This window comes from Diadema setosum, chromosome 5 (assembly GCF_964275005.1).
Source record: "Diadema setosum chromosome 5, eeDiaSeto1, whole genome shotgun sequence".
NCBI classification, from domain to species: Eukaryota; Metazoa; Echinodermata; class Echinoidea; order Diadematoida; family Diadematidae; genus Diadema; species Diadema setosum.
Genome location: NC_092689.1, coordinates 23,778,870 through 23,792,893, shown reverse-complemented (window position 1 = coordinate 23,792,893; position 14,024 = coordinate 23,778,870).

Genomic DNA, 14,024 nt, shown 5'->3' with positions numbered 1-14,024 from the left:
CTTTGTGTACTGGTAAGAAGCATATCTTATTCTTATAGATTATGTGAATAAGTACGTATTCAAGTACGTTTTGAATAAAATGTATCCAGACAAATGTATATCATATTTTTACCTCTTCCTTCATGCAGATGTATACTCTTGCCAGACTTGCCTAGAGGGTTTGTTTGATAGATAGTGATAGTGCTCACCTTATTGGAAAGGTAATTGGGTAAATATTTGGTTTTAGTATGTCATTCAAACATAACTATAAATAACCTAACTTCTACATTAACATTTCAAAACTCACAAATTCCACATACACATTTCATGATTCACAGGATCCAAATTACACCAATCCTATTTACTTTGCAGAGTGCAACAACAGCATAAGTTTGATATACTGAGCAAACAGGCTTGCATTAGTTCGCATTATTCAAGGTTTAAAGTAGTAAATTAATCAAATTGTATACCCGGTTATGTGATGCTAAGTACATACCTTATAATGTTGCAAATATGTGGTGCTTATTTCATCCATAACTGCTGCAAAATTGCTTCTTTAAAGGAGCCATTCAGTGTCACTGCCTGTTCCTCTAGAGACGCAATATTGACCAGTAATCTCAAGGTGCACTTGAGGTTACTGGGCAACATTGCGCCTCTAAAGGCGTAGACAGTGACACTGACTGGCTCCTTTAAAGAAGCAAATTTGCAGCAGTCATGGATCAAATAAGCACCACATAGGTGCAACATTATACCTATATATATGGTACAAAATCGCACCCTCAAGAGAAGGCTACAATCTTGGAACTTTGGGTGCTTCTTTGCACCCTCACGAAAGGTGTAAAGTTGCACCAAAAGTAGAGGCAAGAAAGGGTGCAAAGTTGCGCCGAAAATTAAAGGGAGAAAGATCGCACCCTCAAGAAAGGTGCAACTCGGCACCAATTAGTGTGGGTGGAAAGATGCACCCTCAAGAAAAGGGTGAAACTTAGCACCACTTAGTGTGGGTGGAAATATGCACCCAAGGGAAGAACTTCGCACCCTCAATAAAGGGTGCAATGTTGTACCCTCTATGGCAGTGCAAAGGTGCACCCACAGGGTGCAAAATTATACCATTGCACCATGGTGCAGCTTTTGCACCAATTTCTTGAGGGTGCAAGATAACACCCATAGGGAGCCACCAGTGTGACATCACTTTGCACCCTTAAAAGGCGCAAGAGTGAACCATTTTTTCTTAGTGTGTAGGTTACCGTGGATTACAAAATCAATTCTTCGCTCAATCAATAGGAAAAAAAAGTCGATTGTACTATAAATACAAAATAGAAAAAAAAATGAACGAGCAAAGAACAGTTATGTATCGTATAAAAACACACTAATTAGAATTTACGTTTGGAAACGAAAAAGTGTTATTCACAGTAGTTGTCGAGATTTAAGTTTGATATCAAGAATACCTGGAAAACTTTGAAGCAGGCTATGAATATTCCGAATTAAAAAAAAGAAACAAAAACTGAAACTGGTGAAATAAAGTTGGATGATGAAATGATTAATGACCCTGTTCTTTTAATTCTTATTTCTCAAAAATAGGTGAAACGCTTGCTCAAGGTATTCAGGCTATAGAACAGAATTTTACTGAATTTGTAGGTCAGCGTAACCCTAACTCCATTTTTTTTTTTTATTTACAACAAATAGATACGAGCTTATTGAAATTGTATCCTCCTTAAAAAAACAAACAAACGAAGTTCTGGTTGTGATGATAGAGATAATTGTATTCTAAAGGGTGTTATATCATCAATTGTAGATCATTTGGTTCATATATTTAATTCATCAATTTTTAATGGTGTGTTTCCTGATAAAATAAAATTGGCTAAAGTAATTCCAATATTTAAGAAAGGTAATAATTTGAATGTTACTAAATATCGTCCAATCTCTTTGTTATCTTCACTGTCTAAAGTATATTACAAAAAATGATATACATCAGAATTATTATTTTTTTCTAATGTGCACAAAACATTTACAAATTCTCAGTTTGGTTTTCGAGAAAAACATAGCACTATTCACGCAATTCTTCATTTTATTTATAAAGTCATTAATGCAACGGATAATCATTCTCATTTAATTATTATATTCTTGGACTTCTCCATATAGTAAATACAACATCCATATAATTAGATATTATGTTCTACTCCACAAATTATCACACTGTGGTATATGCGGGAAGGCCTTAGAGTGGTTCAAGATTTATCTAGTTAACAGAAAAACAATTTGTTTCGACTGCTCATAATAATTCAATGACAAGAGAGGTCAAGTGTGGTGTTCCACAGGAAAGTCTTTTAGGGCCGCTGTTATTCATAATATATATCAACGATTTTTCTTCCGTGTCTGAGGTGCTTTCCTTTACACATTTTGCTGATGATAGCAGTGTTTGTTTTTTGCCGATAGTGATATTGGTGCTCTTGTTGAACAAGTTAATACTGAATTAAAAAAGTGGTCAGAGCCAATAAGTTATCTTTGAATGTTCAAAAAACAAAATATATTCTTTTCAGTAATAATGTCGACTCTTTGAATTTAGAAATAGTTCTGGATTATTGCAACATAGGAAGTGTATCATATTTTACATTTCTTGGTATCTTTGTAGATAATAAACTTTCTTGGAAAATACATATTGATCATATCTGTAAAATTATTTCTCGTAATATAGGTGTTATAAATAGACTGAAATTTTTATCCCTCAAAAGACATTACTTGTGTTATACTCCTCCTTGATACTCCCTTATCTTAATTATGGAATTTTAGTTTGGGGCAATACTCATCAGACGCTCCTGAACAGAGTGCTATTACTGAAAAAGAAAGCCCTTCGTATCATTTACAATTATCCCATACGTTCACATACAAATGAATTGTTTGCCTGTAATAAATTATTAAAAATCAATGAATTATTTTTATTCAACTTAGGCCAATTTATGAACGTGTATGATAACAGTTTACTTCAGCCTATTTCTTACTCTATGTTCCTCAAAAATCAATCTTTCCAAATTTACCCTGCTCGACGCTCTGAAATGAGTTTCACTTACCACTTCTTCGAACGATTTTAGCAAAGAATACATTTATTTACACTGGACAAAATTACTAGAATTTCCAGAATCTTGATATAAAATCTGCTCCCTCTATATATTCATTTAAAAGGAGATTGAGGTTTTCTCCTTTACAATCCTATAATGACAACCCCCAAAATTGGATTAGTTTATAAGCTCATTTTGTTGATCGTCTGTAAAATCTGATGTGCTTTTTTTATCATTATTACTGATACTATTGCCTAAGCCAAGGCTATGATTAGACTTAGAAAAAAACCCAATAATTCGCAGTTGAAGGGTTTATTGTGTTTTCTCTTTTTTTCTGTTCCTCAAACCTCCGAGGATCGTTGTCTATATTCCACTCTCCTGTCTATTTGATTCCCTTGTTGTCACGCTATTAGTTTTGTTTCCTCTCGTGTCGTGTCGTCAAGTCAGTTTTTATTTTTTCAAGTAGTCATGTTGCTGTCCCAGTCTTGTCTCGTCTAATTAGTTTGCTCGCTTTTTTTTTGTGTGTGTGTGTAACTGTTTGTCCGTCTGTCTCTCGGTGGGCTCCCAAACCGTCTGTGCCGCTAAGTTGCTTTTTCAATCAATCTTTGCACCAAGTCTTTATACCTAAGAGGGACCCACATTCTACAAGCTCTGTCTTTTTGGTGGGTCCCTCCGTTTTTGCACACAATGCATATTGACAATTATTTCACTTTCGTTACTTTACCGACTATTGTAATGTATCCTTATTGTAAGTTTTTAATTACTGTTTTCTTTGTATAACTTTACATGCATTATTTTTGTCACTATTATTTCATTGCGACAAAAAAAAAAAAAACACGAAATAAATTTGAACTGAACTGAACTGAACAGAATACAGTCGGGTTTGGATTTTGCCCTTTTTAAAGAGTTTAGGATTAGGATTAGGGTTAGGTTATGTTTGTAGGTAGAATTTATGTTTCGCTTAGCGTGCAGATATTTCATGGGAGCAATGTCGCAGGAGCAAATGTCATGGAACAATGATTAAAATCTTATTGCCAAAGAGGCATACAAAAATAGCCACAAAGTTTGGACTGGGTGATGGCGAGCAAACAGTAAATTTATCATTGTGCACAGCGAGGGAGGGACCTCATTCGTGAAAAATTCGTCTGATATTGTGAAAGTCAGGGCCACAATCTAAGACATATATAACTGTGATTGCGCCAATCTGTTCAAAACTGAAGAGCATCATGAATAACATGAATTATCATCTGTTGAAAACTTAGGGTCTTAGGGAGGGATAAGGACTAATTGTATGGAAACTGATTTTAACTTCAACCAAAGGAACATATTTATCTAAATGAGAATTCAAAATTTTCATAGAAACATCAAATGATAAATCAGTACAGTGAGTGCTATATAATTCTCTCCAAGTTCCTTCATTCAAACTATTCCTCAGATTCTGTAAATCATCCGTTACTTTTGTAAATGCTTGTCTAGCGGGACTAATGGGTTTCATGGTGACTGGGAGAGAAGTGAAAATTGAGAAGTGGCCTGATATATCAGACAAAATGATATTCGATTTAGGAAAAGGCATAACATTACAAAGTATATTATCAATAAGATATTGTAAGAGAAGCTGTATTATTTGTTACTCGGGTTGGTTTAGTAATGAGTGGCAAAAAGGAGGCGGAAAACATACTATCAAGTAATTTCTGAGAGAAAGGTATTTGGTGTGCAATGACATTTAAAAATATCTATATTGAAATCGCCCATAATAAAACAATATTTACAAAAATTTGGGTAAGGATTAGATCCTGTAAAGATTCTAAAAATTATTCAATGTACCGTTGGAATTAGGAGGTCTATAACAAACTGTAAGCAAAATATTCCTAGAATTTTGCACATTTATTTCAACAAGAGGTTCCATAATTTCATTCATGGAGTGTGAACAAAATAATCCAAAGTGTTTTGATATAAAATGCAACCCCTCATCCTACCTTGCTAGTTCTATTATTCATAATAAGGTCATAACCAGGAAGTGCAAAAGAATTAGCAGAACTTTGAGTAAGCAATGCCTCAGTAAGCCCAATCACAGAAAATGGAGTCTGAATAAACTTACCTAGTAAAAGTTGTAAATGATCAAAGTTACTATTTAAACTTCTGACATCCAGGTGCATCAAGAAGAATTTATCATTCAATTTCTCTTAAGACTGATTTTGATTAATCGTTAAATTATCTGAACTCTGATATAATATATTTTCTTCATATATATTCAAACTATTAAAAAAAAGAATTGATAACATCTGCTGCACGATATTCATATCTAAATGAGTTATTGTTGTTTTGTCGATCCTTCTGGTTGATTCCAAAGAGGTTAATAAAGTCATCATTTCCTAAAGAATGAAAATAATCGGGATAATTCAGAAATAAGCGCAAGATATCTTGGCATTTGCATCGCGATGATGATTGCGATAATTGATGGGATTTTTTGTTTGTTTGCGTTTTGTTTTTGTTTTTTGTTCACACGGGCAAAAAATCTCGAGATTTCAATCGCGATGCAAATCTCTAGATTTGCATCCCGCTAATTCGCGTTTGTGTGAATCCCATTGTGGATTCGGCATTAAGGCTTTAGGTTCCAAATTCTTTAAGACCTATTACCACCGTTAATGTGATCTATAGGGGTCACCCTATGAAACGGGGTCAATGTCTGTACCGAGTTGATGGGTTTAGCCTTCATTCAAACCACTCAAGCGCATCTTAAAGAACAAACCTATCTGGTTATCGCGGGAAAAGTCTACCACCTACAAATGAACAACCCACTAGCCATTATAGTGTATGCAAGAGGCAGATTCTTGACTTGATGAGTATTGGACGGATCAGGAAACAACTATCGATGAATCGAAGGAGGTAATTCTTTTCCTTTACTGGTATACAGAGAACCTAAAACTGTTTGTACACAAACGAGTAGTTGGAAATATGTTGAACGTGGTATAAGGTGCACATTTTGAATACATCGTGTTGTGTGACATCATAGCAAGTACTGTGGAGTCGAAAAGTTGCAATGCCAGGATGTTCAGACTGCATTTTGAGTCAAACCTTAGGGGATTTCCGCACAAGATCGTGAAAGGGTGACGACCGGCATGCATGTAAGTTTCACAAACTTGAGAAACCTTTGCATAGATATTGTTCTACTACTTTACTCACGTCCTGATGTGCGCCCCCCCCCCGAAAAAAACAAAAACAAAACAAAAACCGCCTCTATCACAAACAGTTAACCAGCCAGGTGTCCAGTATGCGGACACATAAAACAGGTGTCACGGAAAAACACGCATTTAAGGAATTTCTACAGATCAGTGTCATTCAAATCAAAAAATTATAAGGATTTGTTTTCCATTTTCACCACCTATCTCCAAACAGGCGTATACATTGATAACAACATATCCACCCAGACACAATGGGCGTGAATACTATTAGTGGCGCCAACGACATGAACGAAGCCAGAATCTTTAGCCTGATGACAAATGGTTAAGCGCAGAAAATTAATGGAAAACGCGTTTTACTTCTGTCTGATCTCTGATTATGCTTGTAATACAAGTGGAGATTTGGGGAATAACTTACATGTATAACCATGGTTGGAGAAAAAGCCGCATGTTACAAGGGGTTGATATGGCAAGAGTTCGTCACATGCTACTTTCTTCAGATTCACCCCGCCATGACGGGTCCCGTCAATCGCAATGCGAGTCTGTAGAGTATGGGGTACTGTAGTGAATGGTTTTGTATTGGGTCTTGCGTATTGGCTTGTGAACGAGCTTTGATAGTGACTACAGTGTCTGACAGCATCATGGCGGTGTGTGGTCAAGTTAAGCGAGATACAGCAAAATTCAGCCATGCCAACCTTGCCAGATGATTCCGACCTGAGTGATTTTCAGGGGAAGTATCTGACATGAAATATGGACGGAAAGTCTGTTCAGTAATTAATATCACTTGTACCATTAAAACACTCTGTTCACACTATACAACGTTTGTACATGAGTAACAGTATAAGTTTGTTTTTGTTTATACTTAAAGCTGAAATTAATTACAGTTATCAAGAAGAAAAATTAAACTGCAATGTGCAACGCCGACCTCCTTTGGAAGTGGCATAATAATCAGCTAGTAGTTTGCAGTCACTCGCCAAGAAGAAGAAGAAGAAAGGGAGGAGGAGTAAGACGAAGAAGAAGAAGAAGAAGAAGAAGAAGAAGAAGAAGGCATGAACTCAAGGCCCAAATGCAATGTTCGCAGGGCATCGCGACTGCGACAGTTTTCACCTACAGGGTTCAGTAGCTGAGAGATCAAGGTTGTGCAGCTAAATTACTCTAATTGAGATAGTTCTGGGAGGAATATTCAATCATGATGTCAGTCAGGTGCGAAACGTGAAACCGCGATAACTCTGTCGTTTCCGGCATAATTTCAAAATCGGACGGCTGGACATGATGTAATAATGGCTTAGAACATTAAAGAATATCAATATTTGTTGTGACGGGATTGACTTGCAATTTGGAAATTTCAACCCCATTCCTTTTATTTGGTTTAGATAGTCATGATTGAGGGCAGTGATTCAGCTCAGTGGGTTATGCGTCTGCCTCACAACCAACTGGAATGCAAGGACGACCAGTTCAGGCGTGATATTTTTCTTTTCGGGGTATGCACACATTTGATAGCGTAGAAGCGCCGAAACGATGCCATGCAGATTGAGTTTTAAAGGTACTGTTTACCATTGGGAGCAGTCATTTAAAAAATGTCCGAGTTATCACATTTGATGCATATGTGTAGGTCAATTGTATCACAAAACATCCTACCATATAAAAATTTTGCAATGAAGCCTGAAATACAAGGAGATATCACTATTTTTCTCATTAAACCATAACTGTAGATGGTTTAGTCAGGAAACAATTTTACTATGCTTATTGTTCACATTTTGTATTTTAACAATACTTAACATTGATTATACTCCTTAACTTTTTTACACTCGCTGTTTCTATCCCTAACTTACATTTTAGAACTATTTTGAAGCACTAAAGCTGGGTTTTTGTTTCATCTGCAAATGGTAAACAATGCCTTTAAATCAAAAGCGAAATGCTTTTTGAAAGTTCATTACTCTGATAAAATAAAGAGACAGGACGAAGCCTCTGGGATTGCTGTATGCCTACAACCTGCATACCAATCTGTTTTCAGCAGTGACTATCGAGTGGGCGTTAAAAAGAACTATCAGGCAGTCCATCTTCAGTGCTTCAATCATCAGTGCTCATCGTTATTGTGTCTCACTAAGTGGAATGTGGAGAAATCCATTTGTATTGGATCTAGTCCTGTTCAATGGGCCGATTGCTTTGTGCGGTTGGGAAGTAGATTATACAGGCGAATTTCTCCCCATGGGTCAATGAACGCACACAAAAGCCTTTCAGTGAACGTCTGTTTGTTTCCCGAGTGCGTTGTTTACAAAGGAACTTGTTAATAACATCATGGTTACAATGCGCGTTATAAATAGCTGTAGTCCAGTCAATCTAGCGCTTTTTAGGGGGTAACCCACCACTAATTGCAACAGTAGGAATTTCACTGCAGTGCAAGTCGTTGAGGCCACCTGAACACCATACTAAAAGTCCCGAAAAATCCAGTGGGGCAAAATAGTAAAATTTGCATAATATGGAAATTAGCCCCTGTAATGAGAGAAATTTGACAGATCTTAGCTTCCCGTTATCCAATTTTAAAGATTTAAGTGTTTAAACTTATATTTTGTAGGTCAATGAACACGATGGATGCCTTTTCGAATTGGTTATACAAAAATAATTTACATAAAATGCAAATTAGCGGTAGCTGTAAGAGTACATTCATAACAACAGTACTCATGTTGGCATAATGCACGTTTTGCATAATGGGGACGCGGGGTTGAGGGGGTAACTTTGGGCGCCTCCCAAGGGGCCGCTTTATATGTGCACCCCTTTTTACTATATAAGTATTGTAAAGCAATATATCCTGTATTGATTACATTGCATTTCTTGGAAACACAAGTACCCTTGCTATAAGGCACGATAGAATTTTGACAGCATGTACGTTTGGAACATATATATTTGCGTTGTATGATATTATATGTTTTCTATATTGCCAAGTGAATAAAGGGCATTTTGGGGGCACCGTCATGATCGCCCTTCAATAAACACCCTCTTTATTGTGTAGATCTTGTAAAGCAAATCTTCTTCTATCATTTTCGTGACTTTTCATTTATATAAGAGAGTATTTGCTGTATTGCCGGACCTACTTTTAAAACCACTCACGCTAGAACAACTGTATTTGGGTTGCTAATATCTGTATTTTGTAATAAAGGGCGTGTGCGTAGGTGTAAATTTAGACACCTCTCCAGAGATTACCTTTGAATGTTCACCTTTTGACAATGTAGTTATTGTAGAGCAATGTTTCCTCTATTAATTAGTTGCATTTTTTTGGAAACAAAAGTGCCTTTGCTATAAGGCACGATGGAATTTCGAAAACATGTACGTTTGGAACATATATATATTCGCGTTATATGATATTATATGTTTTCTAATTGCTGTGAAGGGTGGATTGTTTTTTGCCACATCCCACAGGGTTGCCGTTTAATGCGCACCCTCTTCACTGTATAGATCTTGTAAAGTTAGGTCTCTTGTATCATTTCCATTACTTGTCATCAATGAAAATTGTATTTGCTGTATTGCCGGGACTATTTTTACAACCATTCACGCTAGAGCAACAGTATTCGCGTTGCTAATAGCTGTATTTTGCAATAAGGGGGATTGAGCATAGGTGTAAATTTGGACACTTCCCAATGGATTACGTTTGAATGTTCACCCTCTTGACAATATAGTCATTGTAGAGCAATGTCTTCTCTATTAATTAGTTGTATTTCTTGGAAACAAAAGTGCCTTCGCTATACGGCACGATGGAATTTCAAGAACATGTCGCGTTATTATGATATAAGTTTTCTATATTGCTGTGAGGGTGGAATATTTTTTGGCACATCCACAGGGTTGCCATCTAATGTGCATCCTCTTCACTGTATAGATCTTGTAAAGTTAAGCTTCTTCTATCATTTCCATGACTTTTCATTGATAAAAACTTTATTTGCTGTATTGCCGGGACTACTTTTAAAACCATCCATGCTTTATAGAACGATGGTTTTGCGTTGCTAATATCTGTGTTTTGTCTTAAGGGGGGCGTGAGCGTAGGTGTAACTTTGGACCATTCCTAAGGGATTGTCTTTTAATGTTCACCCTTTTGACAATATGGATATTGTAGAGCGATGTCTCCTCTATTAACTACAATGTATTTTTGAAAACAAAAGTGCCCCTGCTGTACGGCACGATCGAAGTTTGAAAACATGTACGTTTGGAACATATAGTATATTCGCGTTAATGATATTCAATGTTTTCTATATTGCGGTGAGGATGGTGTACTTTGGGGCACATCCCACAGGACTGACATTTAATGTGCATCCTCTCACTGCATAGATATTGTGAAGCAATGCTTCTTCTATCATTTCCACAATAGTCGTCGATATAAAAGTGTGTAGCTGTAACAGTATTGCCGGAACTACTTCTAAAACCATGCACTAAAGACATGAAAGAACGTTTGTATTTGCGTTCATAGTATCCGTGCGTTGTAATTACGGGGCTTGAGCGGAGGTGTAATTTTGGACACTTTCCAAGGGATTGCTTTTGAATGTTCACCCTTTTGACAATATAGTTAATGTAGAGCAATTTTTCTTCTTGTAATTATATTGCATTTTTGAAAACAAAAGGGCAATTGCTGTACAACTGTAACGACTATCAAATGAAGGCATGGAAAATTGGAACATATTCGTGCTATATGGTATTGCATGTTTCCTATACTGCCCTGGGGGTTGGATGAGTTTGAACACATCCCACTCGGTTGCCTTTGAATGTGTATCCCTTTGACTGTATGATTATTGTAAAGCAGTGCCTCTACCATTTAAAAATCATGAAAAGTAAAGTGTCTTGTTTACCACCGGGCAAAACGACTTTCTACATGCATGTTCAACTGAGTTTGCTTTGGCACATAACAAATGCATGTTTTGTTAACCTGTTTTGGGACCACGACGGTCAGGGTATGTGGTGATCTTCGCACTTCCCAAGGGCTTGCCTTTGAATGTCCACCTTTTTGACAAAATAAGTATTGTAAAGCAACGTCTTCTTTATTCCCTTAATTGCATTTTAACGAAAATAAAAGCGTATGTGCTATACAGGCGGAAGAACTTTTCAGAGGCATGTACCCATGGAACATTTTTCGCGGTTGTATATACTGCATGTTTTTCACTGCCTTTAGGATGCATAGGGTTACTTTGAGCACCTCCCACAGGGTGGTCTCTGCAAGTGAACCCTTTGTACTGTATAGATATTGTAGATCAATGTTGTTATTTTATTTTTACCCCGGCAATTACCATATAAATAAAAGTGTCTTGATATGGCAGGAATTAATTTCAATACAATAAATTCAATTCAATTTTTATTTCATATTTCGACAAGAACATAATAAATATTCATATAGACATCACTTTTTTTGGAACAGAAAATGAGGTGCGTAAAACTATGTAAAATGAAAAGAATGTACAATGATTGTATAGCACCTTACAATATTTATACACAGTTATAAAACTCAAGTGATAGTCATAAAACTTTTTGAGACATGCACTTTTGGAACGACTGTAATTGCGTTGGTATTTTGCGTTATAAGGGTCATGTATAGAGGCAATTAATGTGGGCACTTCCCATATAGTAGGCTCCCTTCGAATGATCACCACTTATAACTATGTCAGTGTAAGTCAAAATTGCAGAGCATTATATCTTCTGTTAACCTCATTGAATTTCATTAAATAAAAGTTTCTTTGCTAGAGGACCAGAAGGACTGTTTAAAGGCATGTACCCATAGTACATAATTATGCATTTGCGTCGGTACATGATTATTGCATGTCTTAGACTGCCTTTGGAAGGGGTAATTTTGGTTACCCGGCCTCCACGTGGTTGCCTTCGTATGTGAACTATTTTCAGCTTATAGATATTGTGAAACACTAATTCTTCTATAACCTTCACTGAATTTTAATGGAAATGAAACGAAAAGGACGTTATAGAGGTTTTTCGCTTCAGACAGCTGTATTCACGTGCGTATGATTATGTTTTGTACCGGGCCGTGAGGGTATAGGGATAAATTCGGGTACCTCCCTGCGAGTCACTTTGACTGTGCACCACCTTTTATTTAAAAAGATATACACATTGTAGAAAAATGTCTCCGCTGTCATTGCCAATTCTATTTCATGGAAATGAAAGAATCTTTGCCAGACGGCCGAACGACTTAAAAAAAAAAAAAAAATCTTGTACGCTTAGAACAACGGAAATCACGTTGGTTGATGCATGCTCTGTAAATGGTCGTGGGAATAATAATTATGATCGATAGGGGTAACTTTGGGCACTATCCACAGGGTTTCCTAAAGTTGACTGTGCCATCTTCAATATCTCAAAACCCTCAAGGATGCAAGAGCTGAATCATCCAGATTCGAATAAACCATCCTCCAAATAGAGTTCATTCATTACAAAATTGGACAAGTTATAGATGTTGACACTTGTGTAATTTCGTGCTTTGATTCTACGTAATTGATTGATAAGCTATCATTATCTGTCTGATAACAAACTCTAATTTGCATAATATTATTCGTTATGTCGTTATGGGAGCTAATTTGCACACTATGCAAATGAGGTCCAGATTGTGTACGTATGGAAATGTTTGCATCGCACTAACTGACATTGTAAACATAGGTTTCAACACTTTGGGTGTTCCAATCTGAAACCTAGGAGAATAGTTTTCCTGGAAACACTGTATTTTTATCATTATGGGAACTGATTTGCATATTATGCAAATGAGGCCCGGATTATGTACATGGAAATGTTCGCATCGCACTAACTGACATTGTAAACGTAGGTTTCCCCAACATTTTTCGGTGTTCCAATCTGAAACCTAGCCTAGTTTTCATGGAAACCCTGTATTTGTATAATTATGGGAGCTAATTTGCATATTATGCAAATTTAGCCAATTTGCCCCACTGGATTTTTTGGGACTTTTAGTATGGTGTTTAGGAGCCCATAACAAGTTGCACTGCAGTGGAATTCCTACTGTTGCAATTAGTGGTGGGTGAAACCCTATTTTGACTGGACTACTGTGGAAGAAATGCATCTTAAAAAAAGAATGAACTGAAAGATAATCATTTTGAAATCAGTATGTAGATTTGCTGACTCTACTCTTTGTGTCATATATTGGTTATTGGATCAGTGATGGAAACCAGAGGAGGAATGTGAAATCAGTGTGCATTATATTCCTGGTGAGTCATATACCCACCACTATGCCTCTGCCACGAAGTGTCGCCGGAGGCATTATGTTTTCGGGTTGTTCGTCCGTCCGTCCATCCGTCCTTCAGTCTGTCCTTCCGTCAGGGAGGATTTATAAATGGATGGCCGAAATTTACTTGGGCTTTGGATGAACGAAGAACTGTGTATTTGGATACAATGACAGGAGACAGTGGCGTATCGGGGGGGGGGGGGAGGGGGGGAAGGGGGGCACGTGCCCCGGGCGCCACTCCCCGGGGGCGCCAAAAACGAAAAAACGAAAAAAAACGAAGAAGAAGAAAAAAAAAGAAGAAGAAGAAGAAAAGAAGAAGAAGAAAAAAAAAAGAAAAGAAGAAGAAGAAGAAAAGAAGAAGAAGAAGAAGAAGAAGAAGAAAACCTCGCCCGGACCGAGGGGGGGGGGGGGGGGGACAAAATGACAAAGTTATAGTGTGTTTACACGAGAATTCCATGTTTTGTAAGCTGAACTACAAAAATTATTTTCGGCTAGCTCGCTGCGCTCGCTTGCCAAAATCTATATAAAAAAAAAAGAAGATCAGAACAAAACGTGATGATGACACGGACAAAATGACAATGTCTATTGTGTTCACACATG